The sequence below is a fragment of the Cupressus sempervirens genome, chromosome 6 (genome assembly GCF_028749045.1).
Source record: "Cupressus sempervirens isolate cs-2001-9-10 chromosome 6, ASM2874904v1, whole genome shotgun sequence".
Lineage (NCBI taxonomy): Eukaryota > Viridiplantae > Streptophyta > Pinopsida > Cupressales > Cupressaceae > Cupressus > Cupressus sempervirens.
In genome coordinates this window covers 176,622,207-176,642,967 of record NC_143123.1, presented here as the reverse complement: position 1 = coordinate 176,642,967, position 20,761 = coordinate 176,622,207, and positions in this window count along the sequence as shown.

The window sequence follows — 20,761 nt, the reverse complement described above, 5'->3', positions numbered from 1 at the left end:
ATCACATTTGAAAATTGATCAAATAGATTCATTGTAAGCTCAAAATTGAAACATACAAAGCCTCTGACCTCTAAAATGCAACCCAAAATGAATTTTATCATTTCAATCAATTGGGTCAAAACTATAACAAGTTAAACAAGGTTTCCCAGAATTCAAAACAAATTGCATCAGCATGACATCAATAAACAACCAAGGGATTCAAAACCTAGTCAAATGGACTTAAAATGATTCAAAATCTAAAACATAGGTGCTTTGGTATGGAAACTAGAAACTCCCAAAGTAGTGATTCATGAAACATTACTTGGTGTGAGATATTCAATTGTGAACACAACCTCTTGTCATTGTTTGACACAGGTGAAAATGCAGAATTGGCAATAGCTCAAAATGAGACTTCATAGAATGGCACTTTATCATTATCACATAGATGTACTAAATACAAGGTGTTAGAAAGATTAAAAACCTCTTGGGGATCAAAAGTATAGCTAGGTACATATGCATCAAAAAAATTTTGCAAGGCTTAATTTCTCAATGGTACTCAACATCAGGGCTTCAATTTTGAGTCCTAACACAATATATAGAAAGAGTTCTTTAGAATCTATTTATGATGATTGGATTATATCTCCTACTAAATATGGAATTGTGATATGAAAATTTATATAGTGATAGAGGACATTCTGATGATGGCATCATCAAGTGCACAAAATTTGGAGTCACATGTGTGAAAATTTGTAAAGAATGCAAGTTGATAGTGTTGTATAATGACAAAATAATTAATTATCTTAATGTGGTCGTATTATAATTCATTGGGAAATCTCAAGGCCAACTAAAGGAATTATTTTGAGAACATGGTATAAAGGAAAGTATTTTCCTTGATTGTAAGGATGGATTTGTGATTGAGAAGTGTGAATAAGAGTAGAGTATTTTTTAAATTGTGAGTAAGTGATCCAAGGTGTTATTGGAAGTGAAGTTGGTGATTAGTATGGTGATCAAAAGATGAAGAGTAGTCTAGTTGATAGGATAGAGGAAGAGGAAGTACAAGTATAGTTCATTTCTATTATTCTGCAAGGAATAATACATAGATTACTTAGATACTGGGTTCGTTGGTCCTGGTGCTAAATCTTTTTGGAGAGTGGTTCCATCTACCTTCTACAACTCCTAATAGGGTTGGCACAACTTCAAATAGGGTTGGAACCTTTGGATTCAAAGTGTCATAACAAGGACTTATATGTACTAAATATTTAAATTGACTCTTAATAGGGTCTATCCTCTAACAAGGAATATTTATATTATTAAACAATTTTTTGGGTACTATCCCCATTGGGGATTCAGCTCTGATTAAGGGTTTCCATAGTTAACATATCTAGTCTTATTATGTATGAGTATCTTGTTATGGTTGATAATTCTTATAATAGTTGGATAATTGATTCACCACCCCACCCCCTCTCAGTTATATTGGTTGACTTTAAATTATTAAAATCTATCTTTAAATTATCTTATGAATCCTTTTTAGACTTTTCTCCAACTCAGTTTCTTTCTAAGTCCAAGGAAGATCCACATAAATGTTGCAGCATGATTGCAAACATTGGACAACAAATAATTATAAGGGTGGTTCATGTTTAATTGTGAGCCTAAAAAAATATATTATAAAGCCCCACATGCATGACCTGGTAGTTCTATTACATAGGGTTAGAGGTTCACAAGATGCTTACCTTTTGGAGGATTAGATGTTTTATTATATAGTGATCATAATTAAAGGTAAGAAATTCCTAAAATGGGAAAAGATAATTTCTAGTTCAATGAGGTTTCACCTAAAATTAACTCTAATATAAAGAGGGAAAGAATAACTAGGGCCAAAGGCACACCCAGAAATTCAAACCAACCTTGGATAGTTAACACAATAGAAGCAAACACAAAAAAAACACCATAGAGAGAGAGAGAGAGAGAGAGAGAGAGAGAGAGAGAGAGAGAGAGAGAGAACAATATGATTTTATTGATTCATGAAATAATTAGCATACATGCCTAATTGTAAGGCCTTCTAGGTTATAGAAAAATAAAAAATACATTCTAGATCCAAGATCCAGCTTCAAATCTACACTTCTTGACACATATGCAACAAAATTTTTAGACCTTCCAGTTTCGCCTAACACTAAGTCTAAACACCCTATTTATACTTGCCAAGATGGCTTACAAAACATTCTAAAACATTACAAAATAGAAAGGCTGACCCAAAGATGGTCTACACACATCCCAAGACAAGATCTTATCAAAAATTTCATGATCAGAATTAATCCCACAAGTTAGCTTACACCAAAAATGTAGAAAACTCATCCAAAATGTTGACACTTGGCATCAATAGGAACACTCAGCACATGAAGGATCACTAAATAAAAACTAGATAACTCAACATATGAAGGATAGCTCAGCACACACTATGGAACTTGACACACATTATAAAGTGAGATGGGGTAACACATTAATCTAAATCTTAACATGATGTGGGATAACTTCAACTCGATAGATATTACAAAATTACTGGCACTTGGCAATGATTGCAACTTAGCAACAACCGATAGAATGAACACAAATAAATAGGATAACACGTCAACCTAGGATGAGAAAACCAAGGTAGACAAAAATGATTCTCTAAATCATTGAGATTTCACAACTTGAGCTAAGTCCAACTTAGATTGAGAAATCCATGTAGCATCTTCAACTGGTCTATTTTTCCATTTTACCAAATATTCATAGTAGTCTTTTCCTCTTATACTTTTACCAACTCTATGTTCCAATATCTATTCAACCTCTTCATTCTGCTTCTTAGGATAATCATTGGGTAAAACAATTTCATCATCTAACTCATGATATATAGATCAACAACATTGGATATAGGAGATATATCCATGTCATCAGGTAACTCAACTTCATAAGAATTTCCACTATCAAACTTCTTCAATATCTTACAAGGTTCAAACTTCTTCATCTTCAACTTATTGTATGTTCCAATAGAAAATATTTCCTTCTTCAAATGAGCCATCACCTCATCACCAACTTCAAAAATATGATGTCTTCTAGACTTATCACCATTCTCCTTGTACTTCTCATTACTTTGTTCCAACTTCAGCTTTACTTCCTTATGCAAAGACTCCATAAAATCAAAAAATTCTTCTCTTGCAATACTTCTCTTCTCTTCACTAGCAACATATATTAAATTTGATACTCCTCTAGGCTTCATTCCAGTAATAATCTCAAAAGGTGTCTTGCCTATACTTCTATTCATATAATTATTATATGCAAACTTAGCTTGTGCCAATACCATCTCCCAATTATGTGGCTCATCTCCAACTTAGCATCTCAGCAAATTACCCAATCTTGTATTTACAACCTTAGTCCATCCATTAGTCTATGGATGGAATATAGAACTAAACTTCAACTCAATACCCATCTTCTTCCACGGAGCTCTCTAAAAATAACCAACAAACTTAGTATCTCTGTTACAAATAATACTTCTTGGTAATCCATGCAATCTCACAATCTCTTTGAAGAAAAGTTTAGCATCATTCTTAGCATCTAATGTCTTCTTACATGGTATAAAATGAGCCATTTTATAAATTCTATCCACAACAACGAATATAGAATCACACCCCTTTGTTGTTTTAGGAAATCCAAGAACAAAATTCATACTAATATCACGCCAAGATTTCTCAGGAATAAAAATAGGTATATACAATCCAGTATTTTGACTTACTCCTTTTGAAACCTAAAAAACTCTACAACTCCTTACAAATTTCTAAACATCCTTATACATCTGTGGCCAATAATACTTTTCCTTCAGCAAACTCAATGTCTTATCAATTCCTAAATGTCCAACCAATTCACTTTTTTTTTTCCTTAATCAAATTCAACCTCATAGAACTTCTAGGGATACACAACTGAATACCTTTAAACATCATATCTTCTTGAATGAAATATTCATCATACTTACTGATGTGATATGTTAGATTTGGTTCTCTACACTCTCTCCACATGTCTGAAAAATTAAGATTAGTATCATACAACTCATTTAATTCATCAAAAACAAGAACTTCAACCTTCATTTCAGTCAACAAAGAATGTCTTCTTCTTAATGCATTAGCAATTCTATTACTTACTCCACTATTATTCTTCAAATTTAAAACTCTACAAATACTCAACCCACTTCATATGTCTTTGGTTCAATTTATTTTGACTTCTCAAGTACTATAAAGCTTTCTGATCAATATACAACACAAACTCCTTGGGAATCAAATAACGTCTCCACTTCTTCAAAGCTTGAACAATAGCATAAAACTCTTGATCATACACAAAATACTTCCTTTTAGCATCTTTCAACTTCTTACTAAAGAAAGAAACAAAATAACCTTCTTGACTTAATACACTCCTATTGCACTAACACTTTGCATCACATTTGACTTCAAATACCTGATTGAAATTAGGAAAAGCTAATACAAGTAACTCAACAACCTTTTGTTTTAAAGTTCCAAATTTATTGTCAGCTCCATGTGTCCACTTGAATTCCTTTTTATCTCCTCTCATTGTCTTAGTCATAGCATTACAATCAACAATAAAATTCTTTAAAAATTTTCTATGAATACTAGCCAAACCATGAAATGATCTTACCTCACCCACATTCTCAGGTGTAGGCCATTCCAAAATTGCATTAAAATTCTTAGGATCCATTCTCAAATCATCAATTGAAATCACAAATCCCAAATACATGATCTTGTTTTGCATAAAAGAATACTTTTTTAGATTAATCATCAACTTCTCCTCTTTCAACATCTGTAATGCTTGTCTAACATGCTCGAGATGTTCTTCCGTAGTCTTACTGAATATCAAAATATCATCCAAATAAAAAATCACAAACTTACCCAAAAATCTTTGTAGAACTTCATTCATCAACCCCATGAAAGTACTAGTGCATTAGTCAAACCAAAAGTAACTAGTCATTCATTCAAACCATCTTTTGTCTTGAAAGAAGTCTTTTATTCATGAACTTCTCTAATTTTTATTTGATGATAGCCACTCTTCATATCAATTTTGATAAAATACTTTTCTCCACTCAAACAATCCATTATATCATCCATCCTTGGCATAGGAAACCTATATTTCACTATGATCTTGTTAATAGCTTTGGAATCAATACACATCCTCCATTCTCCACTCTTCTTAGGTGCCAATATAGTAGGTACAACACATGGACTCAAACTTTCTCTGATCAAAACTTTTTGCAGCAACTCACACACTTGTCTATTAAGTTCTTAATTCTTTGTAGGTGTTAATCCATATTATGCTTTGTTTGAAAAACTAGCTCTATGAATCATATCCATACAATGACTTATACTTCTTACTAGAGGTAAACCATCAAGAATATCCTTAGCAACAATCTCTTTATACTTGTTCAACAATTGTACAATTTCTTTTAGTACTTGGCTACCACTATCTGCTATCACTCGATCATTACCAACTTCTACTACTCAGTCATTACTACCAACACTTGATCCCCTAGGAATTATAGCAAAACAAACTTGATTCTTCTTCACCTCTTTTTCAAATTTCTTTCCATTAACAATGTAAACTTGAACCATTTACAATTAACCTCATCTGGCCTTTCAGTCAAAGGCAGCAATATTTTCTTCTTCCCATTCACCCAAAGAGTATATTGATTCAATCTTCCATCATGTATAGCATGTCTATCATATTGCCAAGGTCTACCCAACAAAATATGACAACAATCCATAAGCATAATATCACACAACACTTTATCAAAGTAATGTCCAATCTTGAACTTCACAATACATTGCTCACTTACGAATATCTTATGCTCATCTTTGATCCATGAAACATGATAGGGTTTGGGATGCTTTAGCCTCTACAATTGAAACTTTGTAACTAGCTCTTCTAATGCTAGATTTATAAGACTTCCACTATCAATGATCACCTTGCAACATTTTCTAGCCATCTTACATCTGGTCTTGAAATGACTTCTTCTAATGATAGGTTCCTCATCACTTCCCTTATTACATAAGGTTATTCTCACCATCACATTTTCTCTAGCCTTAGGCCCACTTAGTGAACTCTTAATGTCTCCTTGAATCACATCATTTCTATTATTTTAGAAGATCTACATTCAAAGGATCTATGCCATTCTTTACCACATTTGAAACAATTACAATGGCAACCACCTCTACAATATGAATTACCTCTCACTTGATAAGAACTAGTAGCTCCTCAGTATGAACTACCACCTTTCCACTTGGTCTTGTCTTTGTCATCATTCTTCCATTTAGATTTGTCTTTATCTTGCACAAAACTATTAGATCTATCACCTTTACCATCAAATCTTCCTTTGCCTCTCTAGAATCTACCACCTCTACCTCTTTGTCTTTGTTCATGCTTCTTTGTCAAGATCTCCTCAACTTTCAACACATATTGATATGCTTCTTCCACACTTTCCAATTTCAAAAAACTTATTTCATCTTGAATTCTAGATCTCAATCTATTTAGATATCTTGTAATTTTCTCATCATCATCACCCACATGTCCAAATCTAATGTCCAATCTATAGAATTCCTCAGTATACTCTTTCATAGTCATGTCTCTTTGTCTTAAATTTTGCATCTTTCTCAACAACCTAACTTGGTAATCAACAGGAAGTAATTTTTTCTTTACTATGTTCACCATCTTCACTTTAGTTTGTAAATTCTCCCACCACAATGAAGCATGACCTTTCATCTTAGTAATTGCAAGTTTCACCTTCCTATTATCAGGAGTGTTTTCATACTCAAAGAACTTCTACATATCAGATATATAATCCAACACAACATTGGTGTCTAACTTTCCATCATAAGGAACAACTTCTATAGTAGGCTTTGAATGTTCCCTAGACAATACTCTTAGCAATATTTCTTGATCTTAATCTTCTTCAAGTTTTGGATTAGGGTTTGATGCTATTGCTTCATCATCACTCACATCCTCAAGATGCACTCCTCTCCTCTCAGTTGTCTACACAATATCCACTATGGCTATCATTTGTCTTAATGTATCCAATATTACATTATCAACATTTCCTCTACCTCAAACCATCTTTACAAGTTAGGTTCCAGCAAGATCATAACACTTTGAAAGTTATAGGTCAAATCCATAAATCTGCAATCATACAACCAAATCAACTTAGGGCTCTACATGATCCAATATCCACAAGGATGAACCTCAAGCTCTGATATGACTTGATGTAAGGAGGAAGGAAATAACTAGGGCCAAAGGCACACCCAACAATATAAACCAACCATGCAAAGTTAACACAATAGATGTAAACACAAAAAGAAAAATATTGCAGAGAGAGAGAGAGAGAGAAAACAAGATACTTTTCTTTATTCATGAAATAATCAGCATACATGCCTAGTTGTAAGGTCTTTTGGGTTATGACCAAATAAAAAATACATTCTAGATCTAAGATCCAACTTCAAATCCACAGTTCCAAACACATATGCAACAAAGTTTCCAAACCTTCCTATTTTACCTAATTCTAAGCCTAAACACCCTATTTATACTTGCCAAAATGGCTTACAGAACATTCTAGAGCATTACAAAATAGAAAGGTTGACCCAAATATTTTCTACATACATCCCAATACAAGATCTTATCATAAATTTCATGATCAAAATTAATCTTGCAAGTCGGCTAGCACCAAAAATATAGAAAAATCATCCAAAATAATCACACTCAACATCAATAGGAATACTTGGCATATGAAGGATCACTTGGCACACATTAGATAACTCAGCACATGAAGGATAGCTCGGCACACATTTTGGAACCTAGCACACACCATAGAGTGATATGGGATAACATGATAATCTGAGTGTTAACATGATATGAGATAACTTCAACTCGATAGATACTACAAAATTACTGGCTTTTGGAAATTGCTACAATTTGAGAATGACTACAACTCAGAAGCAAATGGTAGAATGAACACAAATGAGAAAGATAACATGTCAACCCAGGATGCTCCTGTATCAAACTCATACTACTCAAAAGGATTTATCTATGTCCTTGCATCTCATGTATTTTCTAGCATGTATACACTATCTCTTACCCCTACCTCATTAACATTTTGACAATATCACCATCTATAAGGATTGTCCCTTGTTACAAAAGAATCATTCTTTATTAGATTATAGGAAGGTTTGTAATTTTTTAATGGGAAGATTATGTTTTGAAATGGCAAGGATGTCTAAGAAAAGAATGTCAATTGAAGCTCAATAGTTAGTCTAGACCTATGGTAGCTTATTTATCCAATTTCCTAGGTTCACTTATATCGGGATAGGGGGTTTTGATAAAGAACCTATAAAGCTACCTAGGTTCACTCTAGATTATTTCATATTGGTTGAATTATGTATATGGTTGGCTATTGTGATTAATACATTTCTCCCTGAAGATGAGTGTGATAATGTCTTTCCTATTAAACTTGGAAAACTCTCTTAAGAAACTATGGAAAATTTTGTTAATATTAGTTATGATCTCTATAATTTTGACTTTAGCTTTTTAAGGGAGAGAAAGGGTTTTCAAGAATAACATTGGAGTTAAATTACTATATTGTTTCATTACCCCATATCAAATAATATTGGGAAAATTGTGCAACTGAAAGAGATACTCTTAGAAGAGATCATCCTAGACTATTGGTATCATAGGTTAGTGTTTTTGCCCTAAATTTAAATAGAAAAGGAGTTCAAGATGATGGTTCACAAGTGTTTAACCTAAATTCTTGGCTTACACAAAGATTCTTCTACCTACCCTTGATTGGTCTCAAGCTAAGGAAGATGACATAGTTCAAAGCACTAATGCAATTATCAAACACATAAAATCATGGTTGAAACAAAACATAAAATATGAGATGGTTCAAGTTCATTCAGAAGAATAGAACCAAGATGTACGGTTTCCATCGATTATTAATATATTTTTCCTATTGATTTTAGTTTTAAAAAGGGGTTGAACCAACTAATCCCTAAATGAGGGAAAAGCCAACCCATAGTATAAAGAACTAGGTCAAAAACCAAATCCAAGAAACATGGAAGGATGGCTACCCAAGAGGTTGTTAAAGTGAATTTGGACAAAGAATAGAGTATAGAGTCTATGGATAGTGATTAGAAGGTTCAAGTTGCTATGGATAGTATTACTTAGGTAGTGAGTGAATTAATGACCCCAATAGAAAATTAAGGTAAATTTGAGTCATCATCACCAGTTCCTAATTGACTTATTATTTTAGTCAACAAGAAACAAAGTTTGGTTCCTATAGTGGTGCCTATTCAAGACATGATTAGTAAGCACACTTGCAAGACTCCCAAACTAAAGAAGATCAAGAATATAACACATATAGCAATAGATTATAATATAGGAGGAGTTCTAGAAGAAGTTTCAATTTATAAACCAAAATAAGGTATCAGTGATCTAAATGTTGGTGACTTTGAAGTTAGCAAAGTTGATCTTGGGGTATTAAACCATTGAACTAAAGAGAATATTTTCTACAATATTCTACCCAAGAAATATTGGTTCAATCACAAAAGGATGGAAAAGAGAAGAGGATACTAAAATAAATAATTAATTCAATAGAATAATACATTGATTCTCTCAAAGGGCTCAGAGAACTTCCACTAGTTCAAGCACCACAAGACTTTGACCCAAACTCCCTTGAGAGGAATAAACTATTGAACCATTGATAGAGAGGTAAGTGATAGCCTTGGAAATTGATAATTGGATCAAAAAAATAATTTAGAATTGGAAAATTTACAATCTAGAACTCAATATGATTTTCAATGATGTTGAGGACCTAGTCAAAGAGGTGAAATCTCAACTATTAGCAAGGGAGACTAAACAAGCCAAGTGGTCTTTCATGGTCACACAGATCAATGATGTACAACAATATGGTTTCAATATGTTTATGACCAAAAAAATATTGAAAATTATGGATCCTAGTATGATATATTTCCTCAAGGAGAATATGACTTGGAGATGCTCTGTAACTAAGTCAATTGTCATAAAAGCATAAGACATTGAGTGATAAATTAAGGATATGTATGGTATCCTCACTAAGGACAAGAAAATCATAAATCTTGCTGATGCTTTGTAGTATAAATAAAGGAGTTTAGTCTTGGAGACTCTAATCAAAAAATTCAAAGAGGGTATGAAGATGGTGAAAGAAGAAATAAATCCCACAATAGCATATTTCACTAAGGTTTCCAAGATAGAAGCTATGTTATCCTTGTGCATGGATTGCCTCTAAGGATATGTTGAAAATTTCACAAAGATAAATGTTGGGGATTAACCTCATGGTCTTCAAGAATCCTACTGCTAATTTTTTACAAGAATTTTTGGATGTCTTTCACATATGGAAATCAGCATGTGGTCATGCCAGCAAGGATGAGTAAGCTAAAGATCATAGGAGTAGTTTATTTTCTTAGCTATAGCTTCATTTAATTTCCTCTTATGATATTTAGAACATTTGGGACACGTGTCTTCTATTTAATTTCTTGGTTGTAATAATTTCTACCATTAACTACCTAAGGGCCATGTTTTTAGGGAGACCCTTAGGCAATTCAAAACTATATGTATGCCACTTTAAGATAGAATAGACGATAAAAAAGAGGAAGTAGAAGAAAAAATTTGTGATATGTTTTTGAACTCTTTTTGATATCATATGAATTGATCAATTTTTGGTGAGTGCTATTAAGATAGTTTTTGTATTGATCTTTGAATTGAGCTAATAGAAGTTGGTTTATGGAAATGATTTGAATCTATGTTATTTTGATTGCAAAAAGGAAGTTTTTTTGTGAATGCTCACTTTCTTTTCGTATGCTATCTTTCTATCTTGAAGTATATTATTATGATGAAATTATTTTCTATTGTGTAAATCTTTCATAATATTTATTCATGGGAATGTGAGAAGCTTAGATATTTTCTTCTTTTAGTAAAATCTATTGAATTTAATTTATTCTAACCCATTATATAAGAATAAGGCATTCAATCTTCTTCCTTTCAGTTTAAAATCAATTATGTATATATCTAGATTGGTTTATTCTTTTAAAATCAAAAGAGGAAGTTGTACCTCACAAAAAATTAGAAGGAGTTGAATCATTGAACCTACACAACAATAGTGTACTTCTTGTGTCTTTAGGTATACGGTAGTAGAGGCTTGTTAATGAGGGTATTTTTTTAAGAAGACAAATATTTTCATTAACACTTTGATATGTTTTAAATGCATTGAAGTTGGTCATGTTTCTCCTAGATATCCTTACAAGAAAATAGTGACAAGAAAAAGAAGAAGATTAAAAATACAAAAAGAACAAGGATTTCAAGGAATATAAGGACAAAGGAAAGAGTTCATGCTATATTGTTGATGAGGAGTAGACTGAGTTAGATACTAATGATGATAATGAAGGTTAAGAAGTGGTATATCTTGTTGTTAAAGAGGACCCAAAAGAGGAAAGGTATGAGGAATAAAAAGCTCTTAATTTTCATGTTAGTAAAGTGATACATGGATTATGTATAGTGTATGTTCACATCACATGACCAATGATATTAGTAAGTTTGATAAGTTAGAAGAATATAAAGGTGGAACTTTTTAACTTGGAAATGATGTTCAATGTCTCATAAATGGTAGACGATAATTGATGATAAATGAAAAAATAATATGTAATGATTCTTATTGGGTCTAAGGAATAAAATATTGTTTTTTATGTGTAGCACAACTAAATAATACATGTCACAAATGGGAATTTTAGAAAAGGAAGGTAAAGATCTATGATGATGGTGGAAACCTTATTGGTACTGGAGAGAAAACCAAGGGTAACCTATTTTACCTAGATCCTACTATTACTACATGCATATTTGATAAAATTGAAAATGTACGGTTGTGGCATAAGAAAATGTATCATGTAAGTTTTGAGAATATGGTCACAGTGAGAAGAAAGAAGAAAGTGGGAGGCTTACCAAACCTACATAAACCTAAAAATGCTATGTGCAAGAAATGTCAACTCAATAAGATTACTAAGTCTAGTTTTTCAAGTAAGACACATTCATATAATTGGTACATACTAATTTTTGTACTCCTATGAAAGTTGAGAGCTACTATGGAGATATATATTTTGTATGTTCATTGATGGTTATTCTAGAATGATGACAAATATTTTTTTGAAGTTAAAATCTAATGCTTCCCAAATATTCATGTGGTAAAAGGAAAGCATTGAAAAATAAAATGACAAATAATTTAAATGCTTGAGATTTAATAAAGGAGGCAAGTTAATGCTTGATGAATTTAGTCTGTTTGGTCTTAAGCATGGAATTATGAAATAACTATCTACATTGAGGACACCATGATAAAATGGGATTGTAGAGAGAAGAAATGGATCCATTCTTTCTTATGCTAGAATACTATTTATTGAAAAAATAAGTCACAAAATGTTTTGGATAGAGGTTGTAAGCATTGTTTTTTACACCCTCAACCAAGTTTAGTTGAAGAAATGAATAAACAAGATACCATATGAACTCTGGTATGTTCATACACTGAATGTAAGCTATTCAAAAAAATTGGAAGTAGGTATTATATTCATAAAGATTCAAGGAATGGAAAGTTTGATTCAAAAGGTGATGAAGGTATATTCCTATGTTACACTACATGGAGAAAAGGTTACAAATTTTTGAACAAAGTGACTAACACTATGATTCAAAGTGAAAATGTTAGAATTGATGAGTTTGTAGATAAGAATGATGAAGAGATCAATACAGAACTTGAGAATTATAGCATGTTTGTGTATGTCTATGATGATTCATCTCCTACTATACCCAAGCACCAAGCTAAATCATTATAATAGTACACCAAGAAACACAAAAATCTACTAACAACCTACACTACTCGAGCCATAGATAGAATAACTGAAGAAGAAAGTTGAGCCCCATTTGAGTAAAGATAATACTGGAGATAATAGAGCTAAAAATGTCTTAGAAAAGTATTTGAGAATTAATCACTCACAAGATCAAAAAATTGGAGACAGGAGTGTTTGAATCATAAAAAGAAGTAAGGTGAAGGATAATATATGTTTAATGTTGAATTTGAACCAAGAACTATGAAAGTTGTACTTGATAATGATGATTGGATCAATGCTATAAATGAGGAAATAGATCAAATTGAGAAAAATAATACATGGACACTTGTAATGAAATCAAAAGACAAGAATGTAACTGGAGCCAAGTTGGTATTTAGGAAAAAATTGAATGAAAAGGGAGAATTTATGAGGAACAAAGCCATATTAGTTTGTAAAGGTTATGTTCGAGAAGAAGGAATTGATTATGGTGAGACCTTTGTACCTATATCTAGATTAGAAGGAGACACTATTACAATATTTAGAATAACTAAGAGGTGTTTGAATCAATTATACTTTAGTCCAGATGTACTAATTCAACTTTTACTAACTTCAAACAACTTAAACAAATTCATTAAACAACTCAGTGTATATAGCATCTGTTAGAGAAAAAGGTTGATTTCATTTCATTTATTAAATTACCTTTTCTCTCTTCTTAAGATTTCTCCTTTATGCTTTTTTGCATTCACATTTAATAATTAATTAGTAATTATTAAATGAATTTTACCTCTTAGGGCTTCCCTTTTAGGGTTTTGATCTCTTTCATAAGGATTGAATGGTTGTAATTTCATTTATTCTATTTTGCACAATTAAATTCAATCTTCTTGTTTATTGAGAAAACCTTTCTCTCTCTATGCCTTTCTTTCTTTCTTGTAATAGGTTATTTTCATGTAGGATATCCAAGGATCTATGAATTTATTCATCATCAAATTCTGCATGGTATCAGTCCCTTGATCATGACTCCATATTCTATTGGAACAATTGATTAATTGTGTATTATCTTTGATGTTACACAAATGTCATATCATTGCCAATCAGTGTATGTTGAGCTCACTTGGGCATTGAAGACAATTTTTTGTGTCTACCAAGCATTCCAGAGCTTGCCTAGTTTAGAAGATAGTATCTATTGAGTTCACTTGGGCCTCAAAGAAAAGTTTGTGGAAGTCGAGTGTTAATTGAGCTCACTCAGTTAATGAAGGAAATGTTGGATAGAACCAGTATTAACTGAGTTCACTCAGTTACCAAAGGAGCTTTGTGAATGTGTAGTGTTAATCAAGTTCACTTGGTGAACATAGAAAAATTACTTTGAGTTAGTGTCTACCAAGCAAGGTCAACTAACAAAGGATTTTCTTGTTTTTGCATATTTAATTCAATTCAATTCAATTTTCTATTGGTTCTAGCCAACTGAGGAGATGAATATTAATTATTCTAAGTTATATTCTAGCCAACTTGACAATATGAAAGATATAAATATAAGGTCAAGTTGAGAATTAGAAAGAAGCATGAATGGAATAAAATTGAAGATTTAATGATGCTAAGAGGAAGATAATTAGAAGGATAAGTAGAATATCCTTGTGGAGCTGAAAAGATACATTTGATTAGGAAGGGTCAAGTATACAAGCCAAAATTGAGATCTATAATCAGTAATTCAGTGTTAGGATTAAACCACAGACATAAATAATGATTAAATGCAAATATAAACAATATCAAAAAATAATAGATCACACAGAAGAGAACACAAGACACCAAGATTTAACATGGTTCACCCAACCCCTAGGTTACATCCACCAAATACCAAGCCCTATAATATTATGATCCAGTGATTACAACTTGATTATAATCTATAATCCCTTACAACTCAATACCACTATAAGAAGCATTTTTTGCATCACACCTTATGAGAAAATCCCTAACCCTAATCCCTTTTATACAACTTTTTTTTTCTTTAGGGTTGAAATTAGTTACAACATGTTGGCCATAAATTGGTGAATAAATAATAGCCAATTAAAGAATATTAGCCATTAGCAAATATTAGCCCAAAATTATTTTTTGGGGCAATGCCCTGAACCTCAAAGATTTTATGAAGTATGTGTTGGAACAATTGATTAATTTTGTATTGTCTTTGATGTTACACAAAATTTCATATCATTATCAGTCAGTGTATGTCAAGCACACTCAGACATTGAAGATAATTTTCAGTGGCTATTGAGCGATCTAGAGTTTTCCTAGTTTAGAAGGCTATTTCTATTGAGTTCACTCAGTTAACATAGGAAAATCATTTTTGAGTTAGTGTCTACCGAGAAGGGTCAACTACTGAAGGATTTTCTTGTTTTGGCATATTGAGTTCAATTGATTTATCTATTGGTTCAAGCTGAATATGAAGATGAATATTAATTATTCTAAGTTGTTTTTGAGCTAATTTGACAATATGAAAGATATAAATAAAAGGTCAATTTGAGAGATAGAAAGTGTGAGAAGCATGTGAATGCATGGAAGATTATTGAAGATCTATTGATGCAAAGAGGAACCAAATTAGAAGGATAAGTAGAATATCCTTGAGAAGTTGAAAATTTATATTCGATCAAAAAGGATCAAGTATATAAGCCAGAATTGAGATCTATAACTAGCAATTTAGTTGCATTGAAATCAGGTCATCTTATTGTTACTTTGTAACCATTTTAGCAATGATCTAAATCTCTTAACAGAGTTGGCTTAACAGCTATTTATAGATCCTCTAAAAAGGTGGTAGTTCTACTAAATTGTCTAAAGACCTCTAACAAGGGGACTTCTAACAAGGTGATTAAATTCTCTAATAGGGTCACACCTAATAGTGTGTTTTGTAACCTTTAACAAGGTTGGCTCTTAACAGGGCTCACTTCAAAAGAGCAAAAAATAGTAACTAGTTACAATTGATGTTTTTTCTCAAATAGGGTTTCCACATTAAATCTTGGTGTCAAATGTGTTCATGATATTTCTTTTATGTATTTGCAACTAAGTTAAAGTATGATGGGGACACAACCCAAGCACAGAATGGACACAACAGGAAAAGGGAAATTGTATTAACTATGAAAATAAGCTAGTACATTTAGTACAGAGAAAATAGACTTCATAACATGCCCTATGGGCTTACAATAACATAAATTTGGAGATAATTTCTCCTTTTAGTACCTCCTCTCAAACTCCACTCCGAACTGCCTTTTACAATGCCAAAAATGTCCTTAAGTAGACCCCAGAGGGTTAAGGACTAGGAATACATTCTAGAAAGTGTTAGTAGGCATCCACTGACCAAGTAGAAGGCTCCAGAAGCTACGTTAGAAGTTGACGCAAATCTAGAAGAATCCAGAAATGGTAATCGAACTTTCAGGAGGCATAACTTTTGAACCGTAGCTCTGATTGATGAACTGTTTATATTTTCAAAAAGCTCTCAAAGTGCTCTATAGCCCTATTGACTAGCTTTTCTCGTCCCCCATTTTTTGACCCTTTTCAAGGTCATTTAATGCCCCTAACTTGACTTTGAAGAATTCTTAGGAGGTCTCCAAAACCTGAAAAACTGCGATAACTTTCAAACCATGGGGTCTTTTGACCTGATTCTTTTTCTGGAATGCTCTAAATTACAATTAAATTCATCTGGCCAATTTAAACCTCCTCATTCACCAAAATGATGGCTCAATTACATACTCCTATTTTTCATCATTTACAGGTACCCCAGGTGTCCAAATACTCTATCCTAGAACACTGATAGTGGAACTATGAGAGTTGGAACCTTTATTTGACCCAAATGGGTATCCAAAAATGAAAACACATGAAACAAAAACTAAGTCTAAGTACATTTTTTTGGGTGACACAAGATTGCCCTTATACCTTTGGACGCTCCTGCATCAGAGTAATAAGTAATCATAGATAACATCTTAAGATTTTCATGATAATTTTTGTCGAGCATATTCAATATTTACCAAGTTATAGCATTTTCAGTGTGTTTGTCGAGCATCAACAGAGTTCAATTTTAGAAATTATTTTATGTTGACATCTAAGGGATCTAGGATTTTATTTTATAGTAACCAATTCATCCCTCTCCTCTTAGTTACTCCTCTTATATTTCCAACAATTGGTATCAGAGATTTTGGTGCTTATAGAGAAGGTTTTAAGGATCTAAGCTAAAGATTAAGATGTCTTACTGAAGAGAGATTACTAAGTTAAACTAAGATAACTTTGCAACATGGCAAGGACTTATGAGGTTACATCTGGAAACCATCAGTGATTTAGGTTGTAAGTATCTTGATGTTGAATAGAAGACTCCTACTAGAACGATATCAAATGAAGACATTACTGAAAAGAAAAATCATAACATCATGATGATTGATATTCCATCCGCTCTTAGTTATGCTAAATTTGATGAAGTAAAAGACTACAAAAAAATTCATGCAATGTGGACCAAACTGAAAGACATTTGTGGAGGAGTTGATAATGTAAGAAGAGCCAAAGTAGAAAGTCTCAAAGGACAATTTTATCAAATTTAAATGAGAGTAGATGAAAATGTTGCAAATATGTGGAAAGAATCAAAGTAAGTGTGAGCGCAATCAAAGTATCTAGGAGAGACATTGATGACAAAATAGTTGAAAGAAAGGTACTCAAAACCCTTCTTCCTATTTATGCAATTAGAGTGTCTACTATTCAAGAAATAAGATGTGATCCAAATAAAAATAATAATTTGGATGCTCTAGTTGGAAGATTAACAACTTTTGAGTTGGATAACTATGATAACTATGTTCCTAGTTCCAAAAATATTGAGTCTGCATTTGAAGCCAAACTCTCACTCAAAGAAAAGAGCAAGAAATCAAAGACTAATCAATTAGAAAGTGAAGAAGAAACTAAATAAATTTTTGAAAATGATCTTGAAATTGTTGAAGCCCTACTTGCAAAGAAATAATCCAAAGGTAGAGGAAAGTACAAAGGCAAGATTCCTCTAATCTATTTTTCTTGTGAAGAAGTTCATCATATTACTGCTAGGTGTCCAAACAAAGAAAACAAGGATGAAAAGAAAAGTACAAAGTACAAAGGCAAGAAGGAATTCAAGAACTACAAGGACAAAGGTAAGAAATCTTATTTTATGGCTAAAGATTCTGATAATAGTGAAGATGAAATGGTATATATTACTATAAAATATGAATATGATGATGAAGGAAATAAGATGGCACTTATCTCTCATGTTAGCAAAAATCATACATGGATTATTGATAGTGGCTACTCACATCATATGACTAGAGACAAAAAAAGTTTGATTATATGGAATTCTATGATGGTGGTAGTGTGAGATTTGGAAAAAATGAACCTTGTTGCATAAAAGGAAAAGTTCCTATCTAATTAACCAATGAACTTGTATGTGATAATGCTTATTGGATTTAAGGACTAAATCATAATCTACTGAGTGTGGCATAATTGAATAACATTGGATTCAAGGTAGAATTTATGAATGGGGAGGCCAAACTATTGGATGAAAAAGGAAATTTGGCTAGATTAGGAAAACAAACAAAAGGTAATCTATTTTATTTTGATCTCTGTGAAAGTTCATGTTTTATTGCTCAAGTGGAAGAAAGCTAGTTATGGCACAAAAGATTATGTCATGTAAACTTTGATAATCTGGTTAAGATAAGAAAACATAAAAGAGTAAGAGGTATTCCTAATTTAAGGAAACTTGATATGGGTCTATGCAAGAATTGCCAAATTGTTAAAATGGGAAAGACTAGTTTCAAAAGCAAAAACTATCATTCTAAAGAAGTCTTAGAGCTTGTGCATACAGACTTATGTGGACCTATTGGAATAGAGAGTTATAATGGAGAAATTTTTTTCATTCTCTTCATTGATGATTACTCTAGAATGATGAGTATAATATATCTAAAGGAAAAATCAAAAGCCTTTCAAAAATTCAAGTGGTATCTGACAAAAATAGGAAAGAAAATTAGAAAGAAGTTAAATTTTTTGAGATTAGATAGAGGTGGTGAATTCATCTCCAATAAATTCAATAAATTTTGCATTGAAAAAGGAATTAAAAGATAAGTATCAACTTCTGGTACACTTCAGCAAAATGGTATACGTGAAAGAAAAAATAGATCCATCATGGATTGTGCAAGGACATTGATGATAGAAAGGAATGTTGCAATCAAATACTAGAAGGAAGCTATCATCATTGTAGTTCATACCTTAAATAGAGTACAACTGAAGAAAGAATCAAATCAAACTCCTTATGAACTATGGTGTGCCTACAAACCTAATTAAAAGTATTTGGTAGTGAATGTTATATTTTCAAAGAATCTAGAAAAGGAAAATTTCATGTCAAAGGTGATGAAAGCATATTCCTAGGATACTCCTACAGAAGTAAAACATACAAATGTGATGTAAATAGAAGCAATGTAGTAAACCACATGTTGGGATACATGAGTATCCTTTAAAAATCCATGAAATAAATTCCATTTTTAGACATCTCATGAGGGAAAACAAAACTCTTTCCAACATTGGTTTACAATACTTTGTCATTCACATGGTCTGACTGCTATACCCGAGTACATTAATCATAACTTTCAATCCTTAAATTTTCTTAGAAAACCCTTTGGATTATTTTTTTCTAAATTAGAAATTCTAAAACATATCAAAATATGAGACAAAATAACTCAATCCATTAGACGTTATAGTCTCTGCATGTAGACCCATTTTCTCTGTCATAAATCAAAAGTAAAACCAGTAACGCCTCCTTGCAGGTCTAATTAATTTCTCAAAAAGACTCCAAATAAAACAAAACTAAATTTACATAAACTTTATATGAGTCTAATTTTTTAATATATAAGCCATTAAATTTTCCAATTCATAAATTGTTCTACAAGCACCAATCATTGCCTGTAACTTCAAAACAAATATTTAAAAACTAGTCTTCATTAAAATGACCATAACTAACAAATATCTAAATGAAAATGACTTAAAAATTTTTTAAATAAAATCTTATTCATATATCTTTCCAATGAATATAACTAGAACTTTTTTTTCATCCAAATATTCTCGTACCAAACATATAAATCTGACTGTAGCTGGGCATCCTCAAATCTGCAAATGACCACTTTTACCAAAACTAGCATAACTTCTTCAAAACTTAATAAAATTGTTCCAATAAAAAAAGAGAGAGAATATTATTCATCCTAATAGTCAAATATATTGAAAATACAAGGTTTCCAGGCTTTACATGGCCGTACAAGACCTGGAACCAGCACTAAAACAGTTAAAACCAATCAAAATAGAAAATTCTTCAAAAACCAATTGCTTCAAAATGACTTTTTTTTGTTCTCATTCACCCCTCTCTATTTGTAATGACCAATACAATGATTTTAAAGTGGCTTTGGTGGTTTACAACTTCCCAACCACCTTTTTAACCAACGCAACACAATCTCTTAACCCTTGTACATTTTTCAATGCTTTTTGAAGCACTCCCATTACAATGAAAATGTATTTTTTTTTCTACTTTTTAATACATCACAATGCAAATTTACACATTTTAACCATTTCTTCAACATATTTATATGAAATTTAAATGACTTAAATATTACAAAATTATGCAATTCATCATAATGTATGAAGGGTCAAGATGCTCCCGCATCAAAATGTTTGAACTTGTCTACTCATAAAATTATAGAAAGTGCACATGTGAGAATTGATGAGTTTGTAGAAAAGAGCTTGAAGATTACAAAATATTTTTTTACTATGAACTTGATACCCTACCAAATCTATCTAAAAGAAAAGAGGCTTCACCTTGTGAGTTCCCA